Below are 20,433 nucleotides of genomic sequence, written 5' to 3' on the forward strand. Positions count from 1 at the left end.
TGCAAACTGGACTTATTTCAAAATTCTCTCCACACCTTTCAAATGATTTCTAAACATTACCAAACAACCTTCCCTGGTGTAGACTCTTCAAGAGGATCATTTTCCACCCTCTCATCTCTCCTCAAATCCCCACATTCTCCTCTTCTCCTCACTAGAGTGTGATCTCCTGGTTCACCGAGTCATGCCCAGCACCTGGAACAGTAGCTGCACATAGAAGGTGTGCAGTAAACACTTACTGACCAACTAACTGATATTCATAGTCAAACCATAACAAACTTACCTACCGCTGTGATAAATTATTCAGTGTTTCTAGCATACCTCAATCACATTAAACTTTTATTGCTGTAAAATGCATATAGCATAAAATGTATCATCTTAGCCATTTTTAAGTGTACCATTCACAATGTTGTGCAACCATCACCAGCATCCATCTCCAGAACCCTTTCCATCTTGTGAAACTGGAACACTATACCCCTTAAACATTAAACCGTTCAACACTTTTCCCTACCCCAAACCCTGGCCACCACCATGCTACTTTCTGTCACTATGATTTTAATGATTCTAAGCACCTCATATAAGTAAAATCATACAGTATTTGTCTTTCTGTGACTGGCTTTTTTCACTTAGTGTATGTCTTCGAGGTTCATCCATGTTGTAGTATATGTCAGAATTTTCTTCCCTTTTTTTTTTTTTTTTGAGATTTTATTCATTTGTTTGAGAGCCAGAGAACACAAGGGGCAGAGAGGCCAGAGGGAGAGGAAAAAGCAGGCTCCCCATGGAGCAAGGAAGGTGGGATCCTAGGATCCTGAGATCATGACCAGAGCGGAAGGCAGACAATTAACTGACTGGACCACCCAAGCACCCTGGAATTTTCTTCTTTTAAGCCTGAATATTATTCCATTGTATGTATATACCACATTTTCCTTACCCATTCACCCATCAATGGACACCGGAGTTGCTTCTATGTTTTAGCTATTGTGAATAAAGCTGGTATGAACATGAGTATTCAAATATCTGTTTGAGTCCCTACAGCAATCAAATTTAAATACACGTTTTCTTGAATATTTTTTATGTAACTCTCCTTTCCCTTCTGCCCAAAAATTAACAAAAGGGGTTATCTGGGCCAAACATCTATTTTAAAGAGATATTTATTGACCTAAGCATATAAAGACCAGAACTTGGAGTAAGCACATTAAAAAAAAAAAAAATGGAATCGATATTATAGCTGTCTTCTTCCATCCCTCCTTGGCTTCCTAAGTGAGTAGCTCCTCATAATACAAACCACGAAACCCTCCAGAGAAGAACTCCAGAAGCAGCCTGGGCAAGAGGGAAAGATGAGATATCCCAGCCCTGACTTCACCCCCTCCACTCCTCTGATATTACCTTCCTCTTAGGCAACTCTCCCTATACCCCCCTTAAGTGCTCCCCACACCCCCGTTATGCTTCAGCTCCCCCTTTGAGACTAAGGAAATATCCCTTCCCCTGTGTGTCTCAGAATGGCAGAAACTTGCAGACATTTAAAAGAGAAACCAAAAAAGAGATGCTGTGGCATTCAAGCTCATGAAAAGATGCTCAGAGTCATTGACATTAAGGAAATGCAAATTAAGACCACAATGAGATACTACCCCACGTCTATCATAATGGCTAGAATTAAAAACAACAACAACAAACAACTAGCGATACCAAATTTAGAGCAACTGGAACTCTAATCCGTTGCTGGTGGGGATGCAAAATGGGGTATAGTCATTTTTGGAAACGGTTTGGCAGTTTCTTATAAAGTTAAGAATATGTTTACAATACTGCAACGCAACCCCACTCCTAGGTATTTATTTACCCAAGAGAACGAAAATATACAAAAATGTATATGTCAATATGTACAGTGGCTTTATTCATGATCATCAAAAACTGGAAACAACCCAAATGTCCTTTAATGGATGGATAGCTAAACAAACTGGTACAGCTATCCAAATAAATATTACTCAGCAATCAAAAGAAATGAACTATTAATATTTGCAGCAACAAGGATTCATCTCAAAAACATTATACAAAGTGAAAGAAGTTGGACACAAAAGACTACACTGTATGATCCCATTTATAGGACATTCCAGAAAAGGTGAATCCAGATGGGTGGTTGTCAGGGGCTGTGGGTAGATGGGGAAGATTCACTACAAAGGGCACAAGGAAATCTTGTTCTATCTTGATTGTGGTAGTGGTTACATGAATGTACATATTTGCCAAAATTCACAGAACAAGGTGAATTGTAAGAAAGGTGAATTGTACTCTATGTATATTAGATCTCAGTAAGCTTAACTTTAAAAAGCACAAGCAACTAATGAATCATCGAACTTTACATCAAAAACCAGGGATGTACTGTATGGTGACTAACATAATGTAATAAAAAAAAATTAAAAAAAAAAGCACAAACAAATAAATTAAAAGGTGACCTTCTTCTGCATAATACAAGGTGTACAATACTAAATTTACCAGTAACACATATAGCATCAGAACAAATCGTTTTTAAAGAACTGGTTTCAGATCCTATAGAAGCAGCACTCTAGCCTTGAAAGAGCCCACATAGGATACAGTACCTTGCCTAGTACTCTCAGGCTCCTCTCAAGGTGCCATCTGGCAGCTGGGCATTCATTTCATCCCGTCTCTGAATAGGGCACTAAGAACCTCACTCCAAATCTACAACCACTTGGGCCCTCTGATTGGCAGAAACAAAATGACTGACATCCTGAAAGACAGAGGCCACCCTTGCTGCCTCATCCACATAGGTCAGCCATACCACCTTACGTGAGCAGAAGCAAAAACGTAAGTAACCCGTAGAACGACATACCATAGTAATTATGCAGCATGAATGGAGACCTTCTTTCTCAAATTCTGACTAACTTTAAAAGACTATTTTAGCAGGTAAAAGGTAATGGAGAACCTCAAATAGGAGAGACACTAAGATAATTCCAGATCAGCATGGAGACCTGCTCTGCAAATAGAAGCCCCACTTTCTTGGCTCTGGTCCTCATTTCCCAGAAGACTTGACCTTTCTGGGGATGTACCCACCCATCCATAAAATCCTGATGAACCCAATTCACAGCAATAAAAACAAGGCCCTTTTGCATAACTAAAGCTAGAGATCTGCTTTAAAACATTGTCGATCTAATTAAGTATTGCTTCCTGGGTGTCCCAGTTGCAGAATCTATGGATTTTTGTCCCACTATTGTAAATTAACTTAATAGATTTGTCCTTTAATGATATCTCTAGCTATTTTCATTTTGTGTTTGAAGTTGACTAATGTTTAACATCATGGTTAAGATGAAAGTCTCCGAGTTAACAAAGCAGCAAATGGTATAAAACAGTAGATATATTTAATTGTGGAAAAATTCGCAAATATGCAAAATTAGAGAGCATACTATATAATGAACCCCAAGTATCCATCATCTAGCTTCAGAGTAGACTGCAATTTTCCAGAGAGGGTCTGGGTCATGTCTCTTGTTCCAATATAATTATTAATAGCACCTCCTTTCACTCTAAAAAGTGCCAGTTTAGATATTATACCCAATCTCAACAATTATAAACTTTAGTCCATCTCAATTCACCTCAACTCCACTCATCCCCCCAAAAAAATTTGAGACAAATCATAGCCATTGATCATTTCATCCATAAATACAATAGATTTTGAAAAGCAGATTTTAATTCTTTGACATCCTTATACCTGATACATCTTCAGTTTTTTTTTAAAGATTTTATTTATTTATTTGACAGAGAGAGACAGCCATCGAGAGGGGGAATACAAGCAGGAGGGAGTGGGAGAGGAAGAAGCAGGCTCCCAGCAGAGGAGCCTGATGTGGGGCTCGATCCCGGACCGCCGGGATCACGCCCAGAGGCGAAGGCAGACGCTTAACGACTGCGCCACCCAGGCGCCCCACATCTTCAGTTCTGAACCAAGTATAACAAGTACAGGCTTCAGAGCTGGCAACAGTTTTCACAGCTTGTAACTTCAACAGTTAAGATCTATAAAGCAGGATCCCCAAAACTGTCTTCTGTCTCAGTGATCATTGCTAAGGCTAAAAAATGAAGCAATTATCTCCAAATTAGATGGAAACGTAGAGGCAACTGAAATTTCTTATGTGCTGTAACTCCAGATTTACTCTCTGAACAAAGCACCTTTGGCACCCCCAAATCCCTCCTTTTTATCCAGGTTAAAAAACAAACAAACAAACCAGCAGCCCGTCTCCCTGTGAGGACACACGGTGTTAGTTCACTAACTTTCTCTGTTAGTTCCTTACTTTCCGCATCTAAATCAAGTACTGGCAACTCTGACAGATGACCTCTGTAGCAACTGGCCAATAACTGCAGCCCAGGTTCCCCAGAGAAGTTTCTGTCTTCTCTTAACCCTCATCTTATCCTGGGCTCTTTCAAACTATTAGCCTAACTCTTCTAATTTGCCACTTGTACCTTTCTGAAGAGAAACAACTGAGCCTGTTTCAATTGTATGTAAGCTAAAAGTCATTCATCTCAGAGTGGGATACAAGAATGATTCAGTGTTTCTGCACTATCCTAGATGGGAGAAGATGTTGGAACTGAGTTGAGAGGTACCATACATATTTGAAGGCATTTTCATAATAAAGAATAACAAACTTCACAAGTGTTTAAATTTAAATCATGGGCATGCCAATAGCTTATTTTATCGCTACTATGCATGGCTTGATTGAAAACTACTGTCCTTGGCTTCTAAGTCAAGATGGCAGGCCGAATCCCACCTTTCCCTATGTTCCTCTCTCTTTCCTTGAACTCTATTACATTGACCATAAGGGAATAAAAATGCATAATCCCATAATAACAAAGTAAAAGCAGGCTGTTATCAGAGGAGAGATTTCAGCAAGTTTCTGTAGGACAAAAAGCAGATGGGGAACTGGTGACTAATGTTTGAAGCAAAAGAAGCCTCAGCCCAAATCTTAGGCAGAGGATGCTGGAGCCAAGGAGGCAGATGATCTGTGGCAGACGTAGTGAAGAGAAGGGCCATATGCACCCCAATGTTCATAGCAGCAATGTCCACAATAGCTAAATCGTGGAAGGAGCCGAGATGCCCTGCAACAGATGACTGGATTAAGAAGTTGTGGTCCATATATACAATGGAATATTACTCAGCAATCAGAAAGAACGAGTTCTCAACATTTGCTGCAACATGGACGGCACTGGAGGAGATAATGCTAAGTGAAATAAGTCAAGCAGAGAAAGACAACTATCATATGATTTCTCTCATCTATGGAACATAAGAATTAGAATGATCAGTAGGGGAAGAAAGGGATAAAGAAATGGGGGGGGTAATCAGAAGGGGGAATGAAACATGAGAGACTATGGACTATGAGAAACAAACTGAGGGCTACAGAGGGGAGGGGGGTGGGGGAATGGGATAGGTCCGTGATGGGTAGTAAGGAGGGCACATATTGCATGGTGCACTGGGTGTTATACACAACTAATGAATCATCGAGCCTTACATCGAAAACTGGGGATGTACTGTATGGTGACTAACATAATATAATAAAAAATCATTATAAAAAAAAAAAAAGATGATCTGTGGCAGAGCCCTGAAGACGTCCCAGACTCTGACATGGCAGACAAGATAAAGGGACAGGAAGAAAAAAGAGACTGGACACAGGAGCACATATTGCAGGTCTCTGTGGAGCAACAGACCCCACTCACCTCTTCTGTGCCCATTCAGAGGGACCCCCAACCAGGCACTCAGCTGTAATTACCTCCATATCTCAAAACAGTATGCAGACACTGCTGTTTCTCAGTTCATCAACTGGATCACTGGAGGGGTCTTCTTAGAGAAACTGCACACCCTTCAGGGGGTGAACTAGGGCAGCTGTGGTGGTGCTGGTGTCTCCAGGGTCATCCTGTGAGCATTTGCTATCTAGGGGCCCACGGGTTGAGATAGGTGAGCCCCTGAGAAAGATATGAAATCCTAGATTATTACTTGTGAACAATATCAACCCAGATAATGAACAGTTGAAAAATTTTCAGCTTTTAGAATTACCATAATTATACGCAAATCATAGAAACCAACTATGGCCATGGAACAGAATGAATATTTTATCAACTTTGATAATGCAAAAATAAAGGGAAGCTGGAGGGAGGGTGGAAGCAGGGCAAGGAGAAGTGGTGGTAATAGGCTTACATTACACAGAGTAGAGTCAAGTGACCCAATTAACAGTCCATGGAATGAGAAATCTGGTTTTAATAAACGCATTGTCTGGAGCCGCAGAGAGGACCAGAGAAAAAGAGTGAGGAGATGTAGCAGGCATGATGTAAATAAACTACATCCTTGACTGTCATAGCAGAAGGTCACTAGATGATGAACCAAGCTGATAAATTCAGAAGCAGCAATGTATGCATATTGAGATACAGAGGTAACTACAGCAGAATGGGAAACAGCTAAAAGCAGTTGGCCTGTCTGTGGATGAGGATTTGGGCTGGGGCAGGGATTTTTGCTTTCTGTTAGAAGCTCTTCAGTCCTATTTGATTTATTAACTATGCACATGTGTTTCCTTAAAAACAGTAAAAACCTGCGGGGGGGGGGGTGCGCAGCAGGAGAAAAAGAAAGAAAAATAATGATAGGTCTTCTGGAAATGCAAGAAAGGAAGTCTCATGCACAGTGCAGCAGGAACAAGCATGGAATGGGTTAAGCTGGATACTGCATAACTATGGTAACAGATGTAGCTAATTTGGGACACAAATGAGGGTGTTGGAAGGATCTAAGAGAAATGTGGTGCTAAGAGGGAAGAAGAATCAATTCTAAATAAAGGAATGTTGAGATAATCAGTATGGATGCTCTGCCATCTGACATGGTTAAGGAGGAAAGAACTGAATGCACCCTCACTTTTTGACTATCTTTTCACCATCAATTCTTTTAAAGATTTTATTTATTTTAGAGAGAGAGTGTGAGCATGAGTGGGGGAGGGGCAGGTGGAGGGGGAGAGAATCTCAAGCAGACTCCACACTGAGCACGGAGCCCTGATGGGGGGCTCGATCTCACGACCCTGAGATGATGACCTGAGCTGAAATCAAGAGTTGGATGCTCAACCGACTGAGCCACCGAGGTGTCCCTTTGCCATCAATTTTTTAAAAGCAAAAGTCAAGAGACTCTTATATGGGCTCCTTGCTGAGTAAAGAAAGTAAATATAATAAAATTCATACTCAATAAAATAATATGGGCTGAAAATCATTCCATTGTTAAAAGAAATTATCTTCATAAAGTCCCCCTGCATTTCAAAGTTTAATAACTTCATTTGCTCTTCAAGAAAAACAATTTATGACATTTAAATGCACATTTATTGGCTTTCCCTTCAATACACTGATTTGCAATGGAGCATATGCAGTTAAGTACTCCCTTCAAAATCCCACAGAAAATGACCAAAAGAAGAGAAAAATAGGAACAAATCTCCATCACTTCTGGTTACCAGGAAGGCTGCCATCCACTTGGCAGAACCTGTGAAGAATCGACATCTTTGCAACATCAACTCTTCCCATCCAGAAAGAGGCCATTCCATTTCTGAAGTAAATATTCATAGTTCATATGTTCTGTGAAAATGTCCACTTCATCAAGATTTTCACATGTTAGCATACAATAATGCACGGTGTTATGATTTCAAATCTCTGTTCTGCTTTTTTCCACATTTTGTTTCTAATATTGTTTTTATCTTAATCAGACTTGCTAGAAGTTTGTCTATTCTATTGGTTTTCTAAAAGAAGCAACTTGCCAGACAGAAGTGGGGGGAGGGCACATAAGGTGGAGGAAAGAGCCTGAGAAAGGGGTGGAAACTGTGGGGGAGGTGGGTAGAGGGGGCATGTCCAGGAAGATGGTGGGTGAGCCTACCTAGGGGGTGGAGTGTGAAGGAAGATGTAAAGGTAATGGCAAAGACTTTGGGTTTTATCCTGAGAGTAATGTCAAGATTCAATTTGTTTCAGAAAGATCACTGTGGATTGATGGAAGGGGTTTGAGTTCAATGTAGGCAAGAGAAGTGGGAGGCTCTGGAGGAACCTAAGGTTCTAGCTAGGAGCAGAGTGACTGATTAAACACAAGCCCAAGCAACCGAGCCCAGGCAGGATGGAAGGTAACCTCATCAACATAGGGACCAAGTTCTAGCTGGGCCTCATGGAAGCTGCCAGAACTAGAATCATTTGGCCACCTCAGGAAAACCAAGTGACTTCTTCTTTAAATTGGCTAGGGGAGTAGGGGGATGACCTATCATTGCCCTCACATCTGTTTGGGTTTTTTTTGTTTTGGGTGGTGTTTTTTTTTTTTTTTGGAGGGGGCGTCTTTTGTTTTTTTGTTTTGTCTCCTCACCCTGACTCCATTCCCTGTTTGGCCTAATACGGCCACTGGCCCTGAGATCGTAAGTCCTCATAGCTCCATGCCTTGTCCAATCAGCTGTCTGTGTAGGGGGAGGGCATGGGGTAGAGGGTGTCAATGGTCCTTAAAGCAGCCACTCACAGAAGTCAAAGGCGTTTGCCACTTGGCTTGGTATGTTTTTTCAAGGCTGGACCCAGGGAAGACCATTCCAGATATCATATGGAACACTGATACTTGCTTTCTGGCAACCACATTCTAAATACCCTAGCCTCCAGGTCCTGCCCAGGTTGCTTGTGGGGTGAGTTCCTGTGTCAGACCAAGTACACTAGAGATATTTACAGTTAGGCCAAGTGACATTTATTTACTTATATTTATTTTCAGCTGCAACTGTTGGGGATGATCAGAACTGCCCTGGTTTGAAGCTGGCTACGTTAAAACCCCATGTTATTGGGGCTCCCTCAGCACACATCAGGATTGGGGGTCCAGTTACTCAAGGTGGAAGGTGCTGATAAATTTCCTAGATCCCTTTGATTAATACCCCACCTTCCCCCTGACCACACCATAACCCACCCAGGCCTGGTGCATTGAGCCTGAGTATCATTCTAGGACTCAACTGGAAGAACATCCCTACTTCTTCTGGGGAGGCCCTTGTTGAATCATGGGCTTGTTGATGTTGGTTGGCACCATCTCTACCATATCTTCTAGAGAGTCTTGAAGAACCTGGGCCAATTATCTGTTATCCCTCTCTTCCCTGCAACTAAAATAGATCTGTCTTCCTTTGCCGGGCATATACTGGTTTTAGCACGAAATGTCCCCCATCCCAAAAAAGCCATCAGTCCTTGGCAACCAGAGCCCTAAGTAACACTGCATCAAATAAAACCGGTGTGTAATACAATACAATATAAATGCATAGGTCTATGATATATATCAAAAGGAAAGCTATCAAAAATACAATTACAGGGGCACCTGGGTGGCTCAGTCGTTAAGCATCTGCCTTTGGCTCAGGGCGTGATCCCAGGGTCCTGGGATCGAGCCCCACATCAGGCTCCCCCACTGGGAGCCTGCTTCTTCCTCTCCCACTCCCCCTGCCTGTGTTCCCTCTCTCGCTGGCTGTCAAAAAAAAAAAAAAATCTTAAAAAAAAAATTACAGTGGGAGCCTGGCATATTTCTTGAAATCTTTGACAGATCACTTAAGTACAAAGGAAACCTAAAAATAGATTTGAACAATATAATCAATAAACTTGTTTTAATCTATACAATTGAACATTGCAGTCCACAGAGAAAAGAGTTTCTTTTCACCTTATTCAATAACATCGGCAAACCTCTCATAGGTAGTTTATCATGGAAGTTAGGCCAGGACGAATCTTTGCTGGAAGCTTGCCATTCCATAGGTGCTCTTTGAGTCTGGGGGACTTTGTTGTTGTTGTAAACAGAGGCAGTTTTGGCATTACTGTCTTAAAATTCTCTCAAGCTAAAACTACGGTAATCAAGGTATATAGAGTAAAATATTAGGGCTGCAATCTCTCTTCTAGAGATTCAAAATTCTACTCCTAGCATCTTGGGTGTGTCCTTCTACACAGTTCGAAATGCTTGAACTATACAGAAATCTCTTCTGAAGAAAAAAATGTCTCATGGACCCGAGGTTGACCTACGTCACTTTTATTAAAATGTAACTTAAATAGGTACACTCATAAAGACCAGTTATAAACATCCAGGCATTGTAGCTTTTATATAACTAAAATGCCAAAATCAATTTACAAATAAATGTAACTATAAAACTTTAAAATGTCAAACTAATAAAATTAACTTCCTGCAACAGGTAATATCGTTTTGCTGGAATTAAAATGCCATTTTAGGTTTAACAACAGAAAGATATAGTCTCAGGTCTAGTTACTACATGTTATCACTATCTGAATTTTGGCTTCAATGATACTAATACAGACAACTTATAAAGCATGTGTGCAAAACAATATCAATAACCTCAAAAATGTGTTTGCTACCTTGAAGATAATTGGGTATCATAATTTAAAATGCTACTAAAAACCATCCTGAGGTGCCTATATAAATGGGTGCTATTTCATGCTAATAAAGATAGTAGTAATCACTAACATCACTGAACTTTACTGTATGCTCCAAGTCTTTCACGTGTAGTAACTCTAATCCTTGCAATATCACTATGGAATCGATACCACATATTTATCTCCATGTTATCAAAACAAGAAACTGAGGATCAGAGAGGGTGCATAACTTACCCAAGTTTCACAGCTAGTAAGTAGAAATATGAATTTGAAGTCAGACCGTCTGGCTCCACTCAATCTTTACACCAAATTACTGGTCTCATTGCTTTGGACACAAGGTAGTTATCGGGGGTTACTAAATCTGCATTAAATGTAGATCTAATGCAATTATTGCTGAAACCAGCAACAGCAGCTCTGTCATTATGTTTTCACTACCACACCTGCTGCTAATAGATTGCTGCAGCTCGGGGCATACGGAGGTGCAACTAGCACGAGAGCATCATTCCGTGCCAGCATTGTGCTGACCCCAGGAACGGTTCTTGAGTCTGACGAGCCTGTGCCCTGTGTGGACTCACCGTTCTCTCCATGTACCTCCAGTTAAACTCCTCTCTGCCTCATGACCTGATCTACCAGGCCTGCCCCTGGCTCACATGGGAAGATACAGAGGCAACTACAGGCCCCACCACTGGCTTTGGAGTTGCCATCAAGATAACCCAGAACACATTTTTATTATTATTTAAGACTATCACTGAAGTAAAACTGCTAATTTTAGAGAAGACACAGATCCCTCGAAATGTATATATCTCAGAACCCCAGTGGTCTGAGAGACCCACGAGTGATATAAGCTCACACTGAGGAAAACTTTAAAAACAGCCGTATGAAACCCTCGTTGTGTCCGACAAGAACATGACTGAAGACATCATTCCAAACATTGTCATACTTGCGAAGAGTTCCTTTCTACTCAGAATCAAGAGTTGTTGTGCTTCACTTAAGTTTTTACTTTGTGTTTTATGTTCTGGACATGTGACATTTTGTGTTTCATACTTTTCTACACAGCTCTCAGCACGATCTGTAATTATACATTCATTTACAGGATTTCCTGATGAATGTCGGCTCCTTGCATTCATCTGTAAGTGCTGTCAGGACAGAGACCATGTCAGTCCCTGCACCTTTCACAGAACCCAGCTCACAGTAGGTCCTCACTGAATGTTTGTTAAGTGAACAAATGGGTGAACGAGTCAGTGAATAAATAAAACATAGTCATGGGTTGGTCAGTTCTTCTTTTTCCATGAGATGCTGGCAAGTTTAGAGCTGGATTTGTTTACCCTTATACCAAGTATAGAGGGCCTTCCACTTATATTTTTGTATTAGCTTCATTCTTAATACCATTTTATATTTCTACCGTTAGTCTTCTTTTTTCTTTCTCATTTACTTCTAAGTTGGTCTCCCTTAAATTCCTTGGTCTTAAATTCCTTGTAGAACAAGGTAGGTGATAAATACATTTATCAGTCCTTTAAAGATACATTTAAAACCTTAGCACTAAACTCTCTCCCAACAAACATATGTGATCACCTGTAAACTCTTAAAGAATAGCTGTGATCTGCTAATTCTAGCACCATCCTAACATTTAAAGCCAATTCAGCCCAAGCCCAGAAACCCCATGTGGTGCATCATTTCAGGCAGTGTTATACATTTTGTATGTAACAAGCAGATTTCTAATAAGGATAGGCAATTGGACAAGAAAGAATGTATGGCTTCCCACAAAAATGTATGGATTTGGGATCAAAGAACAATTTATCTTTAGTGGTTCTCCAAGATATATTGAAATTACAGTAATAATAAAAGGTTTGCTATTGGGGGTGGGGAGATGAAAAGTGGACAGGGATTGGGGAAGAGGCAAGGCTGGGCAAGATCCTGGTTTATACGCATTGACAAAAGTATGATCACTTTACAGAATGAAGGTAGAACACTATAAAGCAAAAATAATAAGTGGTCTAAATCCCTCTGTAAAATCTCTAACATATACTATTCATACGCTAGTGGCCAGAGTGACTTGCAAGTCTGAAACTTCAGTTATCTGCTCTTATTCATTTAAAGCACTTTCAAATGTTGACTAATTCTCTTTTAAAATGAAACCCAATGTTTAAATCCCTTTAATGAGGCCACCCCTATTGTACAAGTTAAACATGCATCTCATGTACCTTAACTAGACCCACACACTAGATGTGAAAGGAGGTGGGTCTACCCTCTCCAATCACTTGCTCCCGCCAGGATGTCAGATCAACCCCTCCTTTGGGCTTAGTCAGAAAGCACAAAATGTCCATTTAACAAACTGAGATTTGATTTCTATTATTAATAAGGCTCATTTGAGTCAGTTGAACCTTAGACAACAAACTGCAAGAGAGAAGAGTGGGTGTAAAGAAACAGATGGGTAATAATCATGTGTCACAGATAAATGACAATTTTTAAAAGAATTTGATAGGGTGTGGGCTGGGGCTTTTCCCCCCTTCTCGTGTCTCTGTCTCTGTCTCTCTCTCTCTCTCTCCCTCCTGAGGCTTTCTCTCGGTCTTTCTTTCTCCCTCTCTTTGGCAAGGGGTGGAGATTACAGAAGAAAAGGAAGGGGGAGAAAAAGCAAGACAATAGGCTAGACAGAGCGCCTGATCGGCATCCTAAAGCAGTCTGCCCCGCCCCCACTCCCCCCAACCTAACACCTGGCAGCTCAGTAGTCATGATTTCAAAACTGGCAGACGCTGTCAGCCCCCCACCCCACCCGGCCTCTTGGACCAAGGGTGGCCTCCAACTCGGGGGGCAGGAGGGGAGAGGAGGCAGAAAAAGGAGAGGGAAGATGAAAGCTAAGAGAGGAACAGGCTGGCAAGACCTCTTGGGGACAGTGGCCTTTTTTCCCCTCCAAAGTGGTGGTGGCACAAAAATCCAAATCCACTGGGGCCCGCTCACGTGCCAGCTCCCCTGCTCCAAATGCAGGCGGCTGCCGATGCCGCACCTGCTGCCCCGCAGCTGCGGCAGAGCGCCCCGCCTTGAGCCTTGACGATGCCCGGGGGACGCGCCCAGCCCGCCAAGCACCCCGCACCGCTCCCCCGGAGGGCGGTGGCCGAGCAGGAAGGGAAGGGAGGGGCGGCCCCGGTGAGGCAACGGTTGCCACCCGCCAGCCCTGACCGAGAAGAAAGCCCCACCTGTCAGGCGTGGCGCTCGGAGCGAGTGCGTCCGACCATCCCCACGCAGAGGCCAGCGCTACTCAGCCCGGCTTTCCGAAGAACCTCCAATGTTACATCATCAACAGAAACCCTTAAGCACAAAACACACAGCCGTGGGGAAGGGCTGCATCACAGACACACACACTAGCAGACGCTCGCCAATCCGGACCAACCAGCTTGCTCACAGTGGAGGGATGCTGTAGGGGTCTTAAATTCCATTAAAAGAAACAAAACCAAGGCAAGCCACGGCGCCCATTCCCAAGACGGGCTTACCTCCTGCACAGCACCTTATCCATCCCTGGTCTTCCACTGTGGGTTGTTGTTTTGCTTTGTTGTCTTTTCTTTTGGGTGTCTGCTTAATAAATGCACCCAGCTAATCTGCAGAGCAATGTTTTCTTCCCATCCTGCAGCCCCACACTTGTCAGAGCTGCCTGGAATTCCACCAGCAACGCAGCTTCTCCGCGTCAGTGGTAATTACAGACAACAGAGGCTGCTACTCCTTGACAAAAGGCTTTCGTTCCCGCTCGTCCCTTACAGCCCTGCCGTCAGAATTAAATCCATTTCCCGCACGAGGCTGGGAGGAAATGAGAGCTCTCTTGGCCGTGCGCGCTGACAAAAGGACGCTTGGCGGCGCCCACAGCGCCCCCTCTAGCGGGCCGCTGCCCGGCTGCCCCAGGGCCGCGGTGCTGCAGTGCCCCCGCCCGCAGTGCCCGCCGCCCGCGCTGCCGCAGTCCCGCTGCCGGGCCTCGGCCCACGTCCACTCCGCCACTACCAACTGCCCGTAAGAGCCAAGAGCTAATATGAGGATTTTGTTACTAGGAAGAAAATCTGAAACGTGAGCTTCCTTAAATGATATATCCTCCCTGGGATTAAAAAAAGAAAAAAGTCCTACAGCTGGAATATTTATTGTCTGGGAAGAACATCTGCCTTTAGAAAATTAACTATTAGGGATTTTAATAGCAATTGTTGACCATTTGAATTCTGAGCCAAAATTACCCCTATCCTAATTCTGACTCCATCTTCGACTACAACAAAATTTTTGTTGTTGTGCTGCAGTCTGGGACTGTGAGCCCAGCTCCCTCCAGTTCTCATTACTTCCTCCTCTCACCCCTCTCCTCATCCCAGAGGGAACAAGTTTAGTGAATAGGGAACTGGGTAGAGAACCAGAATACTTGATGACAGTTTCAGACCTGCCATTAAATAGCTGTGTGACTTTGATGAAGTCACTTAACCTTTCTGGGCATTACTGTCTTAGTCTGTAAAATGACAGTGTACTTAAGGCATCTTCCACTTCTACTTTCTGGCAGTGTTTCTCAATATGCCCTCAGAGTAGGAATGTCAAGTGGTAGCTTGGGAGTTTAGAACCCCATAAGCTTCACCAGCTTCCCCAAATCAGTATCCACTCCAAGTGTTTTTTTTTTAAATGTTGATTGCAGGGCAAGTATGGCTTCCAGAAAAGCCCCTGGTCACTTCCCCCAACCAGATCATGGCCCATCTGCTCCTTTTAGGTTCTGGGCCACCACCGCATTTAGACACTCCCGTAAAAATCTCCTGACTCCACCACAGTGCTCCTGCAGGATCAGAATCTCTGCAGGTGAGCCTAGGAATTTTTTTTTTATTTTTTAACAAGTATCCCTAGTAATTCGGTTGCACACTGACATTTAAGAAATGCCACTCTATGTGAGCTACAACGGATGTGGAAAAAGAGAAAATGCCCACCACAACCACCCTAGAACGGACAAATATTCCATCTCAGACACCAGAGTAAGTGGTGTCTTTCTGCTCTAGCTCTTCCAACCCTTCTATCCCCCTGTCTCGACCCCCTCCTTTCCTACCCAGAGCTTCTCATTCACTCCCATTTCCCTTCCAGAATGGCTGATTCCATAAGCCCTTTCCCCATTCTCCTGTCAAAACCTGCTAGAACTATAAGCAGCTGAGCCACTGGGACCCAAGGTCTGCCTGGCCAGAACCAGGAAGTCGTGTGTTTACTGAGACACTTCAGGCGGCTCTGCATTATTGGTGCTGAGTGATGACATCTAGGGAGTCAGGTACATCTTCTCCAAAGCCCTGAGATCATAGTTATGGTGGGCCCTTTTCCGAAATAGAACCCAAAAAGGGAATAGAGAATTTTTGTTTAGTCCAGAAATAGCAGGCTTCATAAATCCCCTTAGTCATCTCCATCACTCAAAAATTTCTCTTCCTGATGTATTATTAGCTTTCTCAAACTAGTAATTGCAAACTCTTGTTGGCTCCTGCCACTGCTCTGAGGGCTTTACATGCACTTTTATTCATTTAATCCTCACAAGAACTCCATAGGACAGTACTATTATGACCCCATTTTACAGTTGAAGAGATTGACACACAGAGAGGTTAGGTAACTTGCTCAAGGTCATACAGCTAGTGGGTGGCTGCGATGGTATTCAAACTCACACAATATGGCTCCAGAGCTTATAAGCCCTACCACTACCCTGCACATGGCTTCTGGGAGGAGACAAAAAAAATTAACTTGGAAATGAAGAACTAGTACAAGACAGTGATAAAGTTGATTAGGCTGATAGCTGATACATTCTTTTCCCAAAAAAAGTGATTCTGTTCTTCTCGTCGTCAAAGTCCTAAAAAAAAATTGCATGGTGCACTGGGTGTTATACGCAAGTAATGAATCATGGAACTTTACATCAGAAACTAGGGATGTACTGTATGGTGACTAACATAAAAAAAAAAAAACTCCTAAAAAAAAATATCCTCCAGCTTCTCTTATGTGCCATCTGAATGTGTCAAGTGCTGGAAAGATTAGCGTCATCCTGTGGCTTTAGCAATTGTTCAAATATCAGATAGGAAGCAAGATTTCAATATATAAATTTCCATATTAATAGCCTATGTGGAATTTTAGTGGAAGTTCCTGAAGTTCTCACTCAATTCCAAATTCACTTTGAAATCCTACAAAAGCAACAAGAACTGCAGTTGGTTCCACAGGCTATCCTGGGAAGATCACAAGAATTCAGAGTCCCCACCACAGAAAACCCAAGATGCCTAGCCCTTAACTAGGTATAGGAAAGCATAGAAGACTCCACATCAGGCCCAGAAAATCACATTTAACTAGCCCCCAATGACCAGGTAATCTAAAATTAGATTTCCTAACTGATTTGCAATAAAGGTATTTCTAATCCCGTGGTCTCTTGACAGAAAAGGGTTTCTGGTCAGCAATAACTTATAAAGTAAGAAGATGGCAGTGTAAGAGACACCTGTGGTGCCTCCACCTCCTGGTATTCATGTCCTTGTGTAATCCCCTCCCCTTAGGTGCTGGCAGGACCTGTGACTTGCTCCTCACTGACAGAATACAGCAAAGGGGATGGGATGTCAGTTCTGTGATTGCCTTGCATAAGGTTCTTCATCTTGCTGACTTTCTTGATTACCTTCTTAGTTTGTATGCTTTGATTAATTAAATAGCAATGCTAGGAAGACCTACATAGCAAGGGACTGAAGGTGACACCTGGCCAACATCCAGCTAGAAACTGAGGTCATCAGTTCAAAAGTCCTAGAGGAAATGAACGTGGAAACAGATCCTTCACCAGTCAAGCCTTCAGCTGAGACCCTAACCCAGACCAACACCTTGATTTCTGCCTTGAAAGTGAGCTTAAAGCAGAGGACCCAGCTAAGCCATGCCCAGGTGTGACTCCTGATCCACTGAAATGGTGAGGTAATGAATGTGTTAAGTTGCTATGGTTGTGGTAATTTGTTACACAGCAATAGATAACTAATGCAGTGCCTTAGCACCCTCCAGGCACAGGCATACTTATCAATGGCCTTCCCCAGGGCATGTCAGAGGTGCTGGAGGGACTGACACCCCAGAGGACCTGCTCTCAAACAATGACCATCGGGAGTTGATGAATAGCCTGGTCCCTCATTCCTAAGTATTGGAAGGACACCTCTGAAGCATGTTGTACATAGTCTCCCAGAGTGCCTCAGCAGGACTGAGCCCCAGTGGCCCACAGCAGTAACCTGCTCAGTCATGCATCTTTCATAGTCCTCCTTTTCTTCTCTATATTACTTCCCCACTCCCCTACTGGTGGTTCCTGGGCTTGTCTCCCAAATAAACTACAAATCATGGCCTACTTTTAGGGAAATCAAATTTAAGACAAGGAGCGGGGGGCGGGGGGGGGGGGAGAAAGACAGTGCTTTCAAATCAAGACCAATGATAAATTCTAAATCTAGGTTTCCTGAATATGCCCCTCTCTGACAAGCAAAAGTATGGCCAACCCTGTGGCTGAGGACTGCTGTGGAAAGAAAAATGAACTGGGAGTCCAGGGTCTGGGGCTCCAGTCTCAGTCCTAGTGACTGTGTGGACCAAGGAAGACCTGACCCTGGGTCTCACTTCCTAGCTGTAAAGTAAGGGTAACAGCCCTTGCCCTCTGCTATGGGCTGAATTGTGCTCCCCCTACCGGCCCCCTGTCGCCAATTGCTATATCAAAGTCCTAACCTCCAGAATCTCAGAATGTGACTGTATTTGGAGATGGGGTCTTCAAATAGATAATTGAGATAAAGTAATGAGATAATTAGAAGATTAAAAAATTTGGTGATATGGATAGATCCTAATCCAATAAGACAGGTATCTTTATAAGAGGAAATATGGATACAGAGATTGCAGAGGGAAGACCATGTGAAGACATGGGGAGAAGTCAACCACCAATAACCTAGGAAAGGAAAACCAACTCTACTGACACCCTGATTTCTTGATCTCATGTAAACTTCTGTTGTTCAAGCCACTTTGTTATGGCAACCCTAGAAAACTAAGTCTCCTACCACTCAGGGTTGCTGCGCAGACAAAATAGGATACTAAGTGTAAGTACTTACAGTCTTATTACTGATCAGAATGAGACAACCAGCAGCCATAACCCTGGCCACAGAGGGAAGAGCCGCACAGGGTGGGTGGTAAAGCAGCACCCACAGCTGGTGGAGAGGCCCCAGACTCCAGAAGAAAGGCAATCCTTATTATAAAGTGGCACAGAAGTCGGCTAAATTGTGTCCTGGTGTTTTGTAGAAGGTAGAACGTACAAATGATAAAATTAGATATTTAACAGAGGAGATTTCTAAGCAAAATAGTGAAAGTGCAAATAGGGTCCTTCTTACTGCTTATAGTAAAATACAAGAGGAGAGATGAATTAAAGGAAGAAACATTAAACACAAAGGAACCAGAGCTTGAAGACTGGGAAAATTCTCATCTATATTGTAAAAAGTGAAAACGCTTGTTCTGAAGAGAGCACTAAGGGTGTGGCTGAATAACCATTTGATAAAGAGGTCATGGAATGTAACTCATGGACCTAACCAGCCATCTTAGCAGAGGCTAGGAATAGTGTTGGGTTTTTCCAGCAAAGACTGTGCTGGTTTGAATTAAAGGGGACAAAAAAAGCAGGACAGAATGAAGGAAGGATGAGACCACAAAGCTACTCAGTTGCAAACGTGTACTGCTCTTCCAGGAAAGGGAAGAATGACCCCAAAGACACTGCCATTCCAACCACAGGCCCAGGGGTCAAGTTGGTTTCCTCCTGGCTTCAGAGGGCAGGGCCACTGCGGAACTCTATGGGGTGATGCTTCCACCACAGTGGGCCTGGAAGGTAGGACACTGAGCCAAAGAGGATTTTTATAGGCTTAAGATATAATGGAATTTGCTTTGCTAGGTTTGGGAATTGCCTGGAACCCATCACTCCTTTCTTCTTTCTGATTTCTTCCCTTTGGAATGGGAATGTCTGTCTTATGCCTCCTCACCACTGTAGTTTGGAAGCACATAACTTGTCTGGTTTCACAGGCTGATGGCTGGAAGAGAATTTCACCTCAGGATGAATCATACCTCAGCTCTCACACATACATGATTTAGAGGATATTTAGATGACACTTTGAACTTCAGACTTTAGAACACATGCTGGAACAAGTTAAGACTTTTGGGGCTATTGAGATGAAATGAATGTATTTTGCATGTGTTAAGGGCATGAACTTTTGGAGTCAGGGGCCAAAAGCCATGGACTGAATTGTGTTCCCCTCCCGCCTTACAAGAGTTGTATGTTGAAGCCTAACCCCCCAGTATGACTATACTTGGAGATAGGGCTTTTGGGTGTTTGTTAGGGTTAAATGAGGTCAAAAGGTTGGGGCCCTTAATCCAATAGTATTGGTGTCCTTCTAAGAGGAAGGGAGACAAGAGTTTGCTCACTCGCGCACACACTGCTAATTCTCTCCACCCATCCCCACCCTACCATGTGAGGCCACAGAGAGAAGTCTGAAAACCAGGAAGAGCAGCCTCACCAGAAACCAAAACTCTTCTGACCTTGATCTTGGACTTCTCCGCCTCCTGAACTGTTAAACTGTTGTTTAAGCCACCCAATACAGGATTTATATTATGCCAGCCCAAGAAGACATACACATTCTGTGCCTTGGTTTCTCCACCTGTACAAAAAGGATCATCAGGTCTATCTCATAGGACTGTTACAAGAACAAGGTAACATATGGAAAGCATGGGAACAGATACAGCATATATTAAGTGCTATGTCTTTGTGAGCAATTGTTATAAAGATGAAGATTGTCTCCATGCTCAAGGTGCCTTATGGCCTTAGCTGGGTATTTAGACAGCCTTGAAAATAGTCACTGCCAGTGGCTAATGCCTACCACTCCATACTCTTCTAGCTTAAGTTTACATTCCTATTAAAGGTTAATTGCCCCAGGAAGGGTAATAGGCACTTATTCCTCAAGTGATGAAAACAGACAGAATGAAAAATATTCGATTTATGTCCTTGAAAGGATGGAATGGAAGCTGCATAGGGGTTGAGGGATAAGTGTGAAGCCTGAAGACCCTGAAATC

Source organism: Ursus americanus, chromosome 7 (genome assembly GCF_024610735.1).
Source record: "Ursus americanus isolate L20-20 chromosome 7, mUrsAme1.1.p, whole genome shotgun sequence".
In the NCBI taxonomy this organism is placed as follows: Eukaryota; Metazoa; Chordata; class Mammalia; order Carnivora; family Ursidae; genus Ursus; species Ursus americanus.